The following is a 17,767-nucleotide window of genomic DNA, read 5'->3' as shown; positions in this document are numbered from 1 at the left end:
CGGACAGGCAGATGCAGGCAGATAGACGGACGGACAGACAGGCACACAGACAGATAAAGAGATATTTTTCAGCCAAAACGACATTATTCTACTTATAATGTGGTGAGAACAGAAAAAGGAAAAACAATTGAGAAGAAGAAGAAGAAGAAGAAGAAGAAGAAGAAGAAGAAGAAGAAGAAGAACAACAACAACAACAACAACAACAACAACATCACCACCACCACCACCACCAACAACAACAACAACATCACCACCACCAACAACATTGAAATTTGAAAATGTTGACATCTGTTGAAAGCCAGCTCCAAACCCACATCCAAACCCACTGCTGACTTTCAAACGATGTTAACTTGTTCAACAATCATTGTTGTTGTCGTACACCTTTTAACTATGATTATAAACTATACAGTGCAAGTTATTGCTTTACTGTCTTTTTCTGATTTTGTTTAAAACCTGGCCGTGTTATGTACAAATATCTTTAACCCTTTTCGTATAAATGATTAATCTTTTTAGATATTTCCTCAAACCTTTTTTTAATACCTGGTTAAACTTTAACCTTTCTAAATAAACCCGGTTTAGTTTGTAAACATATCTTTTATTTTTGCCCATATACATAGTTGAGCTTTGTAGACCTATTGTTCACCTTTGTTCATGTACCTGCTTAATCTTTATACACACTGTTTAACTATATTCATATACCGTATTACATTTTGTATACTTATCTTGAACTATTTTCTAATACCTGATTAAGCATTGTTAAAAGTTAGTTAGTTAACTGTTGCTTTTTTGGCCAAATCAGGACCCCAGCTTTGTTAAAAATGCTTCAACCTTTTTCATATGTTTGGTTATCCTTTGTAGATATTTGTTCAACATTTGTGCACATACTCAAACTTTGTACGCATATTTCCACCTTCTTAAAAATGTTATATACGGTTAAGGTTTATGAACGTAACTTGTACCATTGTCCATACGCCAACTTGTTGTAAACACATACATGTAATTTGTTTTATACCTGGTTTACGTTATGTACACATATCTGTCACACTCTTCAATATACCCGGATAAGCTTTTGTAAACATGTGTTCAACCTTTCTAATATACCTGGTCATGCTTTAAAAAGATGTTTTAACTTTTTTCATGCACATGGCCAATCTTTATACATATACCTTTTACCAGTGTCCATATATGTTTTATACACATACCTTTGATTGTTTTACGTTCCTGTTTAAGCTTTGCTGACACTTTCTAAACGTTTTTTTTATATACCTGGTTAATCCCTGTGGACATTTCTTATCTTTTTCATATACCTGTTTACGCTTTGTAGATGTTTCTTTAACCGTTGTTACCAACCTTGTTAACCTTCGTATATATAAGTGTAACATTTCCTAATGTACCTGATGAAGCATTGTAATCATATCTGTAATCATGTTTCATATACCTGGTTACATTTTATACACATATCTATAACTTTTTTTCACATAGCCGAATAGGCTTCGTAGACATTTTTTTTTCTCTCAATGTAACCGTTTTTTAATATGTCTGGCAGACATACCTTTAACAAATGGTTAAGCTTCGTATGCATATTTTTTGGAACCTTTTTAATAAACCTGGTAAGGTGTTATTGACATATCTTGAACTATTTTAATTACCCTGTTCAGCTTTGTAGACATATCGTTACCCTGTTTTCCCTCAAACACATGATGTACCTTGTTACGCTTTGTAGCGATAACTTTACCCTGTGTCACATGCCTGATTAAGCAATGTTAAGAAGTATGTACCTTTTTCATATACTCAGTTAAGCTTTGTGAACATATCTGTAACCTTTTTCATATATCTGTTAAGCTTTCTGGCATACCTGTAACCTTCTTGTGAACCTGGTTAAGATTTGCAGTCATATGGCTAAAGCTTCACACAAATCTGGTTTACTTTGGTAAACATAATCATTTCCATTTACCGGGTTAAGTTTTATGAGCATTTATCGAACTGTGTTTTGTATATTTACCTAGTTAAGCTTTTTAGATATTTGATTCTTTTCATATATCTGGTTAACCTTTGTAGACCAATTTTAATTTTTGTCATAAGCCTAATCACCCTTTACATACATATCTGTAACCCTTTTCCATGTACTTGGCTATGTGTTATAAACTTATACCTAACTTTTTTTGTATATACCTGTGTAAGCTTTGTAGACATTTCTTTACCCTTTATCATATACTGGGTTAAGCTATGTAGAGTTGAGATTTATCTATTTGATATACCGGCTTATACACTAATATAACCTCTTTTTTTATATGCGTGGCTCAGCTTTATAGGCATACATTTAACATTTATTATACCCGGTAAGCATCCCGAAAATATCCTTAACCTTTTTTTATATACTTGGTAAAGCTTTGTAAACAAACATATAACCTTTTTCGTGTACCAGTTTCAGCCTTGTTGACATGTGATCAAAGTTTTTTTTAAGTACCTGGTTTAGTTCAGTAAAAATATCCTTGACCACTCTCCATATACTGGGTTTAAAGCTTTCAATCCACAATTTAGGTTTTTGTTTATACTTGGTTAAGCTTCTTTATCACTATCTAACCTTGTTAATTTATCTGGATAACTTTTTAGACATATATCTTTTTTTGCATCAACCTGGTTACCTTTGTACCCCTCACTTTTTGTAATACCTGATTCGGCTTTGTAGACGCATCATGAACCTTTTTGACATACCATGTTAAGCATGGTAGACATATGGATATCCGTCCTTATATATACCTGTTTCAAGTTTTTACACATATTGTTCCTACGTCATATACATAGTGTAGTTGTTTTGCTTTGTAGACATATTGATAATCCTTTGTATGTATCTGGTAAAGCTTTCTACTAATATTAAACCGTGTTTCATAAACTTGGCTCAGCTTTGTAGATATTTCTTCAACCTTTTAATCAAACACCTGAATAAGGATTCCAAACTTATGAATCTTTAGTCACATACTTACTGAGGTTTTGTAGACGCAGCTTTAACATTTCTCAAATACCTCGGCAAAATTCAAGACATGCTTTTTACCTGGTTCATATATCTGGTTCGGCTTTGTAGACACATGTTTAAAACAAATTCGCACACCTGCGTATGCTTGGTAGACATATCATTCATCTTATTTTTCATATAGCTGATTTAGGTTTGTAGACACATTTCACTTTTCTTCCTTTACGTAATAAACCTAGCTAAGATTTGCAGACATACATTTTACTGTTTTGATTGATATCTGGTTAAGCTGTGTAGACCTTTTTTGTATTTAACCAATACACCGAGTTAAGTGTTTTAAATATATCTTAAACCCTTTTTTCACATACTTGGTAAGGTTTTGTAGTTATTTTCTAAACCTTGTTCACATACCTGGTCAAGCTTTGTAGTCACTTCTTTATTCTTGTCCATATACCTGGCAAAGCCTTGCAGATACATCGTTAACGATTATGCTTTATCTGCAACTTTTTTTCCAATAGGTGGTTTTGATATGTATAAGTATCTTTTTCATTCAACTAGTTTATCTCTATTGGCATTTCTAAACTTTTTTTTCTAAATACCTGGTTAAGCCTTGTCAACATTTCTTCAAACTTTTTTTCTTGACCTCGTTCAACTTTGTACATATGTGACCCTCCACCACGGAATGAGTCGCATGTCACCTTTGCATGATTTTCATATTTGTACATTTTCATAAAGAGTTTGTTATGCTCTATCCAGTGGTGAAACCCGTTTTAGAAAAGATCGAAAACTGTTTGAGTTATAAGCCTGTGACTAGGGTGACCCTCACACTGTTACCAGACACTGCCCGGACTTATATCAAGCCTAGCGCAGAACCGCGCGAGGTGACATGCGACTCATTTCGTGGTGGAGGGTCACATATTTCTTTAAATATACTCGAATAAGCAATATAGACATATCAAACCTTTTTCAATATGCCTGGTTAAGCTTTCTTCTCATCCTTTTGACGTTTTCCCTATACCTAGCTAGGTACGTAAACTGTCCATAAACCAGGCAACATCTTACAGACATAAATATAACCTGTTGCATACACTTGTATAGCTCTGTAGACATAAATATAACCTGTTGCATATACTTGTATAGCTCTGTAGACATAAATATAACCTGTTGCATATACTTGTATAGCTCTGTAGACATAAATATAACCTGTTGCATATACTTGTATAGCTCTGTAGACATAAATATAACCTGTTGCATATACTTGTATAGCTCTGTAGACATAAATATAACCTGTTGCATATACTTGTATAGCTCTGTATACATATCTATAATCTTTTTTGTGTGTACCTTGTTAAGCTTGGTAGAAATATTGTTAACCGTTTTCTATATACCTGCTAAAGCTTTCTGAACATATTATTAACCTTTGTGTATACTTGACTGAGCTTTGTAGACGTATCTTACATACGGGTCAAATACCTGGTTAAGCTTTGAAGTCACGTCTTTGACCGTTTGCATATTCCTGGTTTAGCTTTGTAAATGTATTTGGAACCTTTCAGCATATACCTACTTAGGTTTTTAATATTTTGATATACTTAGCAAAGCTTTTTGGGGATACCTGGTTAGCTTTGAAACCACATCTTTATCATTTAAAAAACAAAACAAAAACCAACCACTGTTGACATACATTTAATCTTTCAGGGGGTTGCACCACTCAAGTTTTGTACCCTCATGTGTACCTACAGAAACGCCAAGAAAACAACCAACGGAAATCTCGGACCTGGGAGAAGATGGACCTCCAGCTGGAAGGAATATGACGCCGGGCGGTGAAAGCCGGAGCAATCCGGAAGCCGTCAGGCCGACGACCATCCTCACAACCAGGACCACCACCACCATAGGTACATGGAACGTACGGACCATGTATGAGACCGGGAAGTCAGCACAAGTGGCCGCAGAGATGAGAAGGTACAACCTCAACATCATGGGAATCAGCGAGGCAAGATGGACTGGTTCCGGGCAGAAACGACTGATTTCCGGCGAGCTACTGCTGTTCTCGGGGCACGAGCAGGAAGACGCAGCACACACCCAGGGCGTGGCCATGATGTTGTCCAAGTCAGCACAGGGAGCCCTACTTGGATGGGAAGCACATGGCCCACGGATTATGACAGCCTCCTTCCGGACTAAGAAAAAGAGGATCAACATGGACGTAATCCAGTGCTACGCCCCGACGAACGACAGCGAGGAGGAAGAGAAGGATGACTTTTACAACAGGCTACTTACCATCATTCAAGACAGACCGAAGAGGAACATCATCATCGTAATGGGAGACTTCAACGCCAAGATTGGAAGTGACAACCGGGGCTACGAGGAGATCATGGGACAGCAAGGGTTAGGCGAGATGAACGATAACGGAGAGAGGTTTGCCGACATGTGCGCCACAAGCGACCTGGTCATCGGAGGAAGTGTTTTTCACCACAGAAGGATACACAAGGCAACGTGGGTGTCACCAGACCTGCGAACGGAAAACCAAATCGACCACGTGTGCATCGGGAGGAAGTTTCGCCGCTCTCTTCAGGAGGTTCGCGTCAAACGAGGAGCAGACGTTGCTTCAGACCATCATCTCCTTGTGGCAAGATTGAAGCTGAAGCTCAAGAGGAACTGGACAGAGGGCTCCAGCCAACGACAGAGATACAACACCACAGCGCTAAAGGACAACAAGAAGCAGGAAGAATTCAAGATCACGCTCTCCAACAAGTTCCAGGTCCTAGAAGAGCTGCTTGAAGAGGAGACCATAGAACAACAGTGGCAAAGAGCGAAAGAAGCAGTCACGTCAACGTGCCAAGAAGTATTGGGCTCCAAAACACACAACCACAAAGAATGGATATCGGCGGAGACATTAAAGAACATTGAAGCAAGGAGAGAAAAGAAGACTGCACTGAACAATAGCAAAACAAGAGCAGCGAAAGCAAAAGCGAATGAGGAATATGCAGAAGCTAACAGAAGCGTCAAGCACAGCATCAAGACAGACAAGAAGAACTACATAGAGATGCTGGCGACAGAAGCAGAAGAAGCAGCTTATCACGGCAACACCAGGGACCTGTACTCGACCATCAAGAAAATATCAGGGAAGTTTGCCAAGCCAGAGAGACCCGTCAAAGACAGAAACGGAAGAGCGATACCCGATGAGGAAGGACAGAAGAACAGATGGGTCGAGCATTTCCAGGAGCTACTCAACAGACCGGCTCCTGCAAACCCACCGGACATACCACCAGCGGCAAGCGACTTGCCAATCGAGTGCTGCGCACCGACCAAGGAAGAGATCAGCAGCGCCATCAAGCAGTTGAAGAACGGCAAGTCTGCGGGACCTGACAGCATCCCGGCAGAGGCGCTGAAGACCGATGTGGAGACCAGTGTGGAGATCCTCTACCCACTCTTCTGCAAGATATGGGAAGAAGAAGAGGTACCAGCAGAATGGAAGGAAGGCTACCTCGTCAAACTCCCCAAGAAAGGTGACCTCAGTTCCTGCGCCAACTACAGAGGAATAACGCTGCTGTCCATCCCAGGGAAAGTGTTCAACCGCATCATACTGAACCGAATGAAGGAGGCAGTGGACCCGCATCTCCGTGATCAACAAGCCGGCTTCCGCAAGGAAAGGTCGTGCACAGACCAGATTGCAACTCTGCGCATCATCCTGGAGCAGTCCTTGGAGTGGAACTCGCCTCTCTACGTGAGCTTTCTTGATTACGAGAAGGCGTTCGACAGCGTGGACAGGCAGACCCTCTGGAAGCTACTGAGACACTACGGAGTGCCGGAGAAGATAACAAACATCATCAAGAAATCATACGAAAAGATGACCTGCAGGATAGTGCATGGCCGACAACTCACCGACGCCTTTGAAGTACGAACCGGAGTGAGGCAAGGCTGCCTGCTCTCACCTTTCCTGTTCCTGTTAGCGATCGACTGGGTCATGAAGACGTCGACTGACCAGAAACGAAATGGCATCCAGTGGACACTTTGGACACAGCTGGACGACCTTGATTTTGCTGATGATCTGGCTCTTCTCTCTCACACCCAACAACAGATGCAGGAAAAGACCGGCATTGTTGCGGACAACTCAGCTAGCCTGGGCCTCCACATCAACAGAGGGAAGAGCAAGGTGTTCAAGACAAATGCACCTAACAACACACCCATCACAGTCGAAGGCAGTGCGCTGGAAGAGGTGGACAGCTTCACCTATCTCGGCAGCATCTTGGACAAGCAGGGAGGAACGGACGCAGACGTCAAAACCCGCATCGGCAAGGCCAGAGCAGCATTCCATCAGCTGAAGAAGATCTGGGGATCCAGCGAAGTCAGTATCACTACAAAGATCAGGGTTTTCAATACCATCGTGAAGCCGATCCTACTATACGGAGCCGAGACCTGGAGAACCACCGTCACCACCATGAAGAAAATCCAGGTCTTCATCAATACCTGCCTCAGGAAGATCCTCAAGATTCGCTGGCCAGAAAAAATCAGCAACGAAGACCTGTGGCTGAGAACCAGACAGCAGCCCGTCGAGGAGGACATCCTACAGAGACGCTGGCGGTGGATAGGCCACACCCTTCGCAAACCTGCTTCAAACATCACAAGGCAAGCCCTCACGTGGAACCCCCAAGGCAAGAGAAAGAGAGGGCGACCCAGGAACACATGGCGCCGAGATTTGGACGCAGACGCAAAGCACATGGGAAAGACGTGGGGAATGCTGGAAAGACTCGCCCAAAACAGAGATGCATGGAGGGAGCTGATTGGCGGCCTATACCCCAGACGGGGTCACAGGCGTAGGTGAGGTGAGGTGAGGTGTACCTATTTTTAACCTTCTTAACTTTCTAAAACTTACCTTTAACGTATTTGCACTCATATCTTTAACCTTTTCATCTAACCAGTTTAGCTTTGAAGACATACTTTTAACCCTTTTTTAATACTTTAAGGTTTCTTTACATAATATTTACTTGTTGTTATACGTGGTTAAGTTTCTTAACATGTCACTATGTAACCTTGCTAATATACCTTGTTAACTTGTTAGACATATTATTATATTCATCTACCTGGTTATCCTTGTGCCCCTCAATTTAACCTAATTTCTAATACCTGGTTAGGTTTTCACATTTTGAACCTTTTTCACATATCATTAAGCGTCATATACCAAATGCGTATTCACCTGGTTAAGGGTTTTACTCATATTGTTCCGTGCGTCATATACATGATGTACTTAGTTTCGCTTTGTAGGCATATCGATTGTCTTCTTTATGTAACTAGTAAAGCTTTCTAATAGTATATTAAACCGTTTTTCATAAACTCGGCTCAGTTTTGTAGATATTTCATTATCCTTTTTATCATATACCTGAGTTAGCATGGCAGACATATCAGCCTTTTTTATATAAAAAAACCTGGTGTGGCTTTTAATACACACACTTTAACCTTTCTCACATACCTGCTTAACATTTCAAGACATATCTTTTACTTGTTTCATATGTTTGGTTCGGTCTTTGTGGACGCATGTTTGGCATTTTTCAACTATTTTGTTTTGCAGTACCTGGTTAAGAAGTTGATGAGATTTCTTCAAACCTTTATTCTTGACCTGGTTAGGCTTTGCACATATTTATGTAACCTTTCTAAATATATCTGTACAAGCATAATAGCTATATCTGAAACCTTTTTAATATGCCTAATAAAGCTTTCTGCGCATCACTTTAACCTTTTCCCTATACCTTGGTAAACTGATCATATACCTGGCTAAACCTTATGGGTATACATTTAACCTATCGCCTTTACCTGTATAGCTCTGTGGACATAACTGTAACTTCTTCATTTGCTGTATCTTGTTAAGCATGGTACAAATATCCTCAACCGTTTTCCATCGACCTTGCTATAGCTTTCTGGACATATTTTAAAGCTTTTTCACCTACTTGGCAAAGCTTTGTAGATGTATCTTAAACCTGGATTATATGGCCGGTTAAGCTTTGAAGTCATGTCTTTGGCCGTTTGCATATTCCTGGTTTAGCTTTGTATATGCATCTTGAACCTTTTCGCATATACCTGATTAAGATGTGTAGACATAATTTCTAAACTTTTCTCGTACACCTTGTTGAGCTTTGTAGACATAGCTTTTACCTTGTTCATATACCTTGTTTAGCTTTCTGGACACACCTTTAACATTTTTCATATACCTGGTTACCCTTTATATACATAACTCGTATTTTGTTTTTACATACATTGTCTAGATTTGTAGACATATCTTAAAAGTGTTCTGAGATATATTTTCATCGACCTGGTTACATTTCCTGGACACATATTTCTTTCTTTCTTTATTTGGTGTTTAACGTCGTTTTCAACCACGAAGGTTATATCGCGACGAGGGAAAGGGGGGAGATGGGAGACACATATTTAACCTTTCTTGTATACACATGCTTTAAGTTTTGTAACATTCATCTTACTTTCTTTCATATAGCTGATTAACCTTGTAATCACATCTTTTCACTTTGTCAGGTACCTGGTCAACCTTTGTAGACATATTGTCCAATCTGTATTATTTAGTTGGTAAAGCATTGTGGACATCTCCTTAACCTTTTCCTTGCCTGGTTAAACTTTGAATACACAACTGAAACCTTTTCCATATACCTCATTAAGCGTTGTATGCAAATATATGACCCTTTCCGTAAATTCGGTTAAGCATTTTAAAGACCTCTTTTGCCCATTTTAGATACCTGCTTAAGTTTTGTAGTCATATATTTAACAGTGCTTCATATACATGTCTGGTCAACCTCAAAAGTAATCTTTTCAAACCTTATATACCTGATAATGAACTGCATCATTTTCTGTCGATCTTCTTTGCAGTCAGTCTAAACTTCTTCACGTTTGCCTGGTAATCTTTGTTAACTAATATTTCACCTTTTTCATATACCCAGTTAACTTTTTAGACACATCTTTCACCTTTTTTTTTATATACAAAGTTTAGATTTGTCGATAAATCTGTGGCCTGTTTTCATATGTCTGGTTCATATGTCAGGTTCATATGTCAACTCTTCAACCTTGTTTTCATGTACCTGGATAAACCTTTCTTTTCTTTTTCTTTCTTTTCTTTATTTGGTGTTTAACGTCGTTTTCAACCACGAAGGTTATATCGCGACGGTCCTGGATAAACTATGAAGGCATATTTTAACCTTTGTATACAAATTTAACCCCAACTTGCAAAATGTTCTAGTTTACTTCTGTAAACCCATTCCATATACCGGCTTAATATTTGTAGACAAATATGTAACCTTTCTTCTTATCCCTTACTAAGCTTTCTACAACATATCATTTCCGTATTTCAACATACCTGGTTAAGCTATGTAGTCATGACTTGAACATTTTTATCATACATACTTAAGTAGTGGAGACATGTCTTCAATCTTTTCCATATACTGTACATACCTGGTTTCAATTGCTATATATATAACCAACCTCTTCATATACTTGTTTTCTCTCAAACAAAATGTATCTGGTTACATTTTGCAGACATACCTTAAGCTCTTCCATATACTCAATACAGATTTGTAGACCTATCCTAAGCTGGGGATATTTCTAACCTATTCCATATACCAAGTTAAGTTTTGTAAATATATATGTTTAACCTTTTACCCAATACAGATTTGTAGACCTATCCTAAGCTGGGTATATTTCTAACCTATTCCATATACCAAGTTAAGTTTTGTAAATATATATGTTTAACCTTTTACCCAATACAGATTTGTAGACCCATCCTAAGCTGGGGATATTTCTAACCTATTCCATATACCAAGTTAAGTTTTGTAAATATATATGTTTAACCTTTTACCCAATACAGATTTGTAGACCTATCCTAAGCTGGGGGTATTTCTAACCTATTCCATATAACAAGTTAAGTTTTGTAAATATACATGTATATGTTTAACCTTTTACCCAATACAGATTTGTAGACCCATCCTAAGCTGGGGATATTTCTAACCTATTCCATATACCAAGTTAAGTTTTGTAAATATATATGTTTAATCTTTTTTTTTCTAAAACCCGGTTAGCTTTTGTAGACGCATTTCCTATATCTGGTTAAGCTTTGTAAACATACTACTTTTTTTCGCATATACTTGGCTAGGCTTTATAGACATTTGGCTAACCTTTCGTTTACCTTCATAAGTTTTGTGGACATATCTCTGACATTATACCTGGTTCAAATAAAAGATTAAGCTTAATAGACATATCTCTTATCTTTTTGATCATGTACATTGTTTAGCTTTAAAAACTAGCTCAGTAGACACATTTCTGTAACCGTTTTCCTGTACATTTGTTTAAGCTTTTCAGTCATCTCTTCAACCTTTCTTCCCCCTTTTGATATTCCTGGCTAAGAATTGTGAACATATTTCTAACCATTGGCATACAGCTGGTTAGTCTTTGTATACATGTTTCTAGCCCTTTTCATTTACCCAGTTAAGCTTTGTTAAACTATTTGTAAACTTTTTCGTAGACATGGCTAAGCTTTGCAGACATATTTCTAACTTGGTTAAGCTTTGTAAAACAAAATTGTGTCCTAAACCTTGTTAAGCGTTGTACAAAATTATTAATGTTTGTGAACTTTTTCATAGTTATTTGGTTATGCTTTGTAGACATATCTTAAATCTTCTTTTCGTATAGATGGTAAATCTTTGTAAACACATCTGGAATATGTTTGCGTATACCTCGTTTAGTTTTGTGGGCAACTATTTGTTGTGTTCACCTAATCAACCTAAGCTTTGTAGTCATCTCCATAGCCGTTTTCATATTCCCGGTTATGCTTTCTAGACATACTTTTTAACCATGTTCTAACCATACAACACTAAAACTCAACCCTACACTGCAACTGCAACACTAGCTAATGACAATAGTTTGCATTTTATATTGCTATTCATTTTCTTGTTGTACTCAAGTTGGTTTACTAACTTACCTACACACGCAAGGGTGACAGTTTAACAGAGTTGTCCACTTTCCTTGTGTCAGTGTACTAACATAACAACACTTTTTATTATCAATAGTTTGAACCGTACATTGTTACACATTTTCTTGTTCTGTTTAAGTCAATTTACTAACATACCCGAACAAGCAAGATTGACAGTTCAGTACTTTTATTTAGTTACATATCTTCTTTGTGTCAGTTTACTAACATAACAACACTACCTAATACCAATAGTTTACACCCTGTATTCGTTTCTTGTTCTGTTTTCTGTTTCGGTTAGTTTACTTACATACCCTCACATGCAAGGATAACAGTTAACCAGTTATCTGTAACCTTTTCGTCATATACATGGTAAAGCTTTCTGGACATACCTTTAACATTCGTAATATACCTGGTTACCCTTTACCTTATATTAGTGCGGTTTCTTTGTGTCTTTGTACTAACATTACAACACTTTATAATCACAATTGTTTGAACCGTATATTTTTTTTACACGTGTTCCTGTTCTGTTTAAGTCAGTTTATTAACATACCCGGCCAAACAAGCAAGATTTGACAGTCCAGTAGAGTTATTCAGCTTTCTATTTTCTTTGTGTCAGTTTACTCACATAACAACAATACCCAATACCATGCACCTCATAATTATTGTTATTTATTTTTCATGCTTTCAGTTAATTAACTTACACACCCACACACGCAAGGATAACATACAGCAAAGATAGTGAGTCTTGCAATTCTTTGTGACAGTTTGTTTGACATAAGAACACTACCTATACCAATATCTTCCACCTTAATATAGTGTTATTTGTTTTCTTGCTTTATCTGCCTAAGTTAGTTTATTAACATTCCAACACAAGTAAGGATAATAGGTTAGCAACGATATTCAGTGATGTATTTTAATTCTGTCAATTTCCTAACATAACTACACTTTCTTATACTATATTGTTATGAATTTTCTATTTTCTTCTTCTGTTTCACTCTGATTACTAACATATCCGCACAAGCAAGGATTCCATTTGAATTTTCTTTGTGTAAATCTACCACTAATAATAACAACACTTTCTTATTCCTATTACATGTTTGCACCTTATAAGGTTGGTCATTTTCTAGCCCTGTCTAAGCCACTTTACTAACATATACCTACATGCAAGGTTGATAGTTTGACACAGTTATTCAGTTTTGAATTTTCTTTGCATGAATTTCTAAGATAACAACACTACCTAATACCAATAGTTCGCACCCTCAGTTTTGTCTTTTCTTAGTTTAAGTTTACTAACATAGCACTTTATATTGTTATTCATTTTCTTGTTCAGTTTACTTTAGTTTGCTAGCACCCTAGACATGCAAGAATGAGAGTTTGGAAGAATTATTAAGTTTAAAAAAAGTTATTTTGCTAACATAAGAATGCTTTCAACCTTTATTCTTTTCATTTCCTTGTTCTCTTAAAGGTCCTTGTCTACATTTTTATACCGAAATCTAGAGTCTATTTTCTACTATTATCAACAATACACCCCCTTTCGATCAGGAAAGACGAAGCCAGTGTAGCCGTTTGAAAAATCATTGTAGTATTCCAGCGTAGTACTCATAGTAGGATATCCTTATTTAGAAAATGCCAAGCGCAAAACTCCTCTCAAATCCCGTGCATTTCGTGCGTTTAAAAAAAAAAAAGCGTGGACAGCGCTCCAGTGTCAAACTGTTGCTGCACTTGTTTGGGCTGCACTAATTGTTTGGGCGTGGCTATAAGCATAGTGACATGAATTTGATTGGTCAGTATTTTTAGGCAAAGCACATGTTCTCAGCAAACAGAAAACAAAATATTGGAAGCGTGAGTCACGCTACCCAAAAAAAAAAAAAAATTTTACATATATTTTTTTTTTCTATAACTTTTTTTCCCATGGTTCATTCATCATCTGACATAACTTTTTAGCGAAATCTAACCATAAGATTATTGAAAAAAAGCAAAAATGTAGACGACCACCTTTAACGTTAGCTAACTAACATTCCTACACACGCAATTCAGGATGATAGTTTGGCAGGTTTATACGGTTTCTAATACAATGTTCTTTGTGTCAGTTTAGTTTATTAAGGTTTTCTTTTGTTTGGTTTGGCTCAGTTGGTTTTGTTTGGTGTGGTATTTTGTTCCGTTCAGTATACTTTTATTGAAGTCTAGTTTAACTTTGTTTTGAGTAATTGTTTAGTTTAGATCGCCTTCATTTGTTTTATAGAGTAACTTATTTTTTTTACTTTAATCATTGTGCAATGCATTTAATTAGTCACACACATTCAGACAATGCTAAAGACTACTATTCACCAGGACATATTCAATAAATAGCATTGAGTAGAATGTACGGCATAACAAAACAAACGGCGTACAATCAAAATAATTATTGGCAAATTAAGCCCAGCTACAAACACAGAGGAAACTCTAATGTGAACAACAACAAACACAACAAACATAACAATAAGTTGAAAGAAAGTCGACAAGAACTATATATTTCTTAAAAGTAGACGCAGAAGACGAAACAGTAGAAACCGTACACTAAAACAATAATAATGATAATAATATATCATAAGTAAAGGCAAGGTCGACACATTCTAACATTTGTGTACCATCCTAAATGTTAAAGAATACTATGCTGATTTAAGTCAAATACACAAGTATGATACCATACATTACTTTCACTAAGTACAGTAGAATCCGCTTAATAAGGCCATGTTTAATAAAGCCACCCGCTTTTTGAGGCCAATTTCTGACTGCACGGGGTTTTATGCTTATGCTTTTATTAAATCCACCCGCTTAATATAGCCACTTTTGTCCTGCACCAAGGTAACCTTATTAAGCAGAGTCTACTGTACTACCCTTCTTAAGGCCTTCCTTTCTTTAATTTGACACACACATGTTAATATGACACATCCTTCCTTCAAATCTAAATTTGCTAACTAACGACACACATTTACTTAAGAAAGACTCCCCTCCCTTTTCTCTGTGTCTGTCGTGTCTCTCTCTCTCTCTCTCTCTCTCTCTTTTCTGTTTGTCTGTATCAGTCTTTGACTCTCTCTCTCTCTCTCCCTCCCTCTCTCCTGTCAGTATGTGTCTGTCTGTCTGTCTGTCTGTCTCTGTATCTGACTCTCTCTCTCCCCTCTCTCTCCTGTCAGTATGTGTCTGTCTGTCTGTCTATCTCTTGACTGTCTGTATCTGTCTCTGGACTCTCTCTCCTGTCAGTATGTGCCTGTCTGTCTGTCTGTGTCTCTCTCTTGTCTGTCTGTCTGTATCTGTTTCTGACTCTCTCCCCTGTCTCCTGTCAGTATGTGTCTGTCTGTCTATCTCTTGTCTGCCTGTATCTGTCTCTCTCACCTCTCTCTCCTGGAAGTATCTCTCTCTCTCTCTCTCTCTCTCTCTCTCTCTCTCTCTCTCTCTCTTGTCTGTCTGTATCTGTCTCTGATTCTCTCTCTCTCTCCCCCCTGTCTCTCCCGCCAGAATCAATCAATCAATCAGAATGTGTCTGTCTGTCTGTCTAGCTGCACACAACACACACGCAAGCACACCACTGCCTCATTGTGCTTGTTTTACACCATCATACAGACACTGTTGTCTAATTATTTGTTTAATGTCGGTTTACCCGCATGCAACACACAGCTGAAGAAAATACTTCCTTACTTTTGCAATATTTTTGTCTATGTCATGTTTTTCCTCATTTCCTTGCTGTCTTATTAAAAAAAAAAAAAAAAAAAAAAAAAAACAAAAACCTACATTAGTTCAGTAACATGGCAAACATGTAAGAGGAACATCATCTTACTTTTACAAGATTATTCAAATTTACAATGATTTAACTTTCTTTTAGTAGTTTTAAAGATAGGTTCATACCCTAAATAATCAATGACAACTTCTATCTACACGATCTTTGTTACAGCTTTTCTTTGGGTACCATGTACATCTTACTTACGGACGCACATATCAAGTTTACCCTTTTTTTGTTTCTCGTTGAAACAATTGTTCCTGTCAAAGAGTATACGTACCACAAGGATGACGCCTAACTTTAAAACAACCATGTGTTTTCGATTTACTGTTTAATGCTTTTTTCAGGTTTTATGCAAAACGCAAGGAGGACACACACTAACTTTAACACAATCATATGCTTTCTGTTCATAAACGTAAGGATATCTAATTCACTTTGTTTTCAGGTTTTACGACAAACGCAAGAATGACCCTTTCTAACATTAACATTACTTTTATCTTTTCAGTTTGTGTAATTCCATTTTCAGGTTTATTACGCCTTTTAACTTTACCAGCGCCATTCGTTTTTAGTTTTAAAAAGCAATAATGACACCGTTTAAATTTAACATCATCGTTTCTTTCTAGTTTCTGTTTAAAGTCACTTATTAGTTTTATTACACCTTCTAAATCTACAACCACCATATGTTTTCTGTTTCTAAATGCAAGGATGACACTTTTTAAATCTAGCACCACCATGACTTTTTAGGCTTATCACATCTTCTAACGTAAACACCACTAAGTAATGCCTGTTTCTAAACGCATGGATGACGCCTTCCAGGTTATTACACCTTCTCACAGTTACACCACCATGTGTTTTCTGGTTTTAAAATATTTTACACCAGCATGTCTTTTCAGTTTATGTTTAATTCCCTTTTTAGGTTTACTACACTTCTAAATGTAATATACCATCTCCTTTCTGGTTCTATAGCTGAGGATGACACAATTTAACACCTCCTTACTTTAAAACCCAATAGTTTTTTTCTGTTTCTAAACGCATGGATGACACCTTCTAAATCACTTAATAAGATCAATTTATTTTAGTTTCAGTTTAATTCACTTTCCAGGGTTATTGCACCTTCTAAGTTAAACACCACCATGTGATTTCTGAACGCAACGCTGACACCTTGTAAATTTAACATCACCATGTCTTTTCAGTTTCTTTTTTTCATTTCATTCATGTGTCTTCCTTTTGTGTTTAATTCACTTTTTAAGCTTATTACACCTTCTAACCTTAACACCACAATGTGTTTTCTTTTTCTGTGTAATTCATTTTTCAGGCTTATTTTACGTTCTTACTTTAGCAACACCATGTGTTTTCTGTTTCTGTGTAATTCATTTTTCAGGCTTATTTTACCTTCTTACTTTAGCAACACCATGTGTTTTCTGTTTCTGAATGTAAGGACCACACCTTATAAATGTTACACCACCACGTCTTCCAAGTTGCTATTTTATTAACTTTTCAGATTGATTACACCTTTTTACTTTTGTACCACAATGTGTTTTCTGTTTCTTAATGCCAGGATGATACCTAAATATAACCCCATCTAGATTATCAAACACCAACATGTCCTTCCAGTTTCATTTTCATTGCCATTTCAGGGTTATTACACCTTCTAACTAAAGTGTTTTTTGTTTCTAAATGCAAGGATGACACCTTCTAAATCTAACGCCAAAATATCTGTTCAGTTTCATTCCCATTTTAGATTAAGTTCACCTTCTTTTTTTAAAACACCATGTGTTTTCTGTTTGTAAATGGCGAGATGAAATCTAGTACATTTAACACTACCACGTCTTTCCACTTTCTCGATGATTCTCTTTGCAGGTTTATTACACATTTAAAATGTATCACCACCATATGTTTTCTGTTTCCAAACGCAAGGATGACACCGTCTTAATTATTGAACACCATCATGTATTTTCAGTATTTGTTTAATATAATTTGCACCTTTAACCATGTCATTTTATGTTCATAACGAAAGGATGACACCTCAAATGAAAACCACATTCTAACTTTACAATAACACATGTGTTTTCTGTTTACAAAC

The 17,767-nt window shown here is 37.1% G+C and overlaps 1 long non-coding RNA gene across 3 annotated transcripts in view; it reads right to left on the bottom strand.

Annotated features, from left to right (window-relative positions):
* Positions 1–4,689: 4,689 nt before the first annotated feature.
* The window catches only part of LOC138947034 (uncharacterized), a 61,281-nt gene continuing 48,203 nt past the window's right edge, over positions 4,690–17,767 (bottom strand). For all 3 annotated transcript variants that reach the window (XR_011449525.1, XR_011449527.1, XR_011449526.1), the window contains 2 exons: positions 7,808–17,767; positions 4,690–4,704 (listed from right to left, as the gene is read on the bottom strand). The exon at positions 7,808–17,767 is cut by the window's right edge. This is a non-coding gene — a long non-coding RNA (uncharacterized lncRNA). The remainder of the gene's footprint in view (positions 4,705–7,807) is intronic.

The sequence above is a fragment of the Littorina saxatilis genome, linkage group LG14 (genome assembly GCF_037325665.1).
Source record: "Littorina saxatilis isolate snail1 linkage group LG14, US_GU_Lsax_2.0, whole genome shotgun sequence".
Lineage (NCBI taxonomy): Eukaryota > Metazoa > Mollusca > Gastropoda > Littorinimorpha > Littorinidae > Littorina > Littorina saxatilis.
This window is presented reverse-complemented; position numbering and strand designations above follow the sequence as displayed.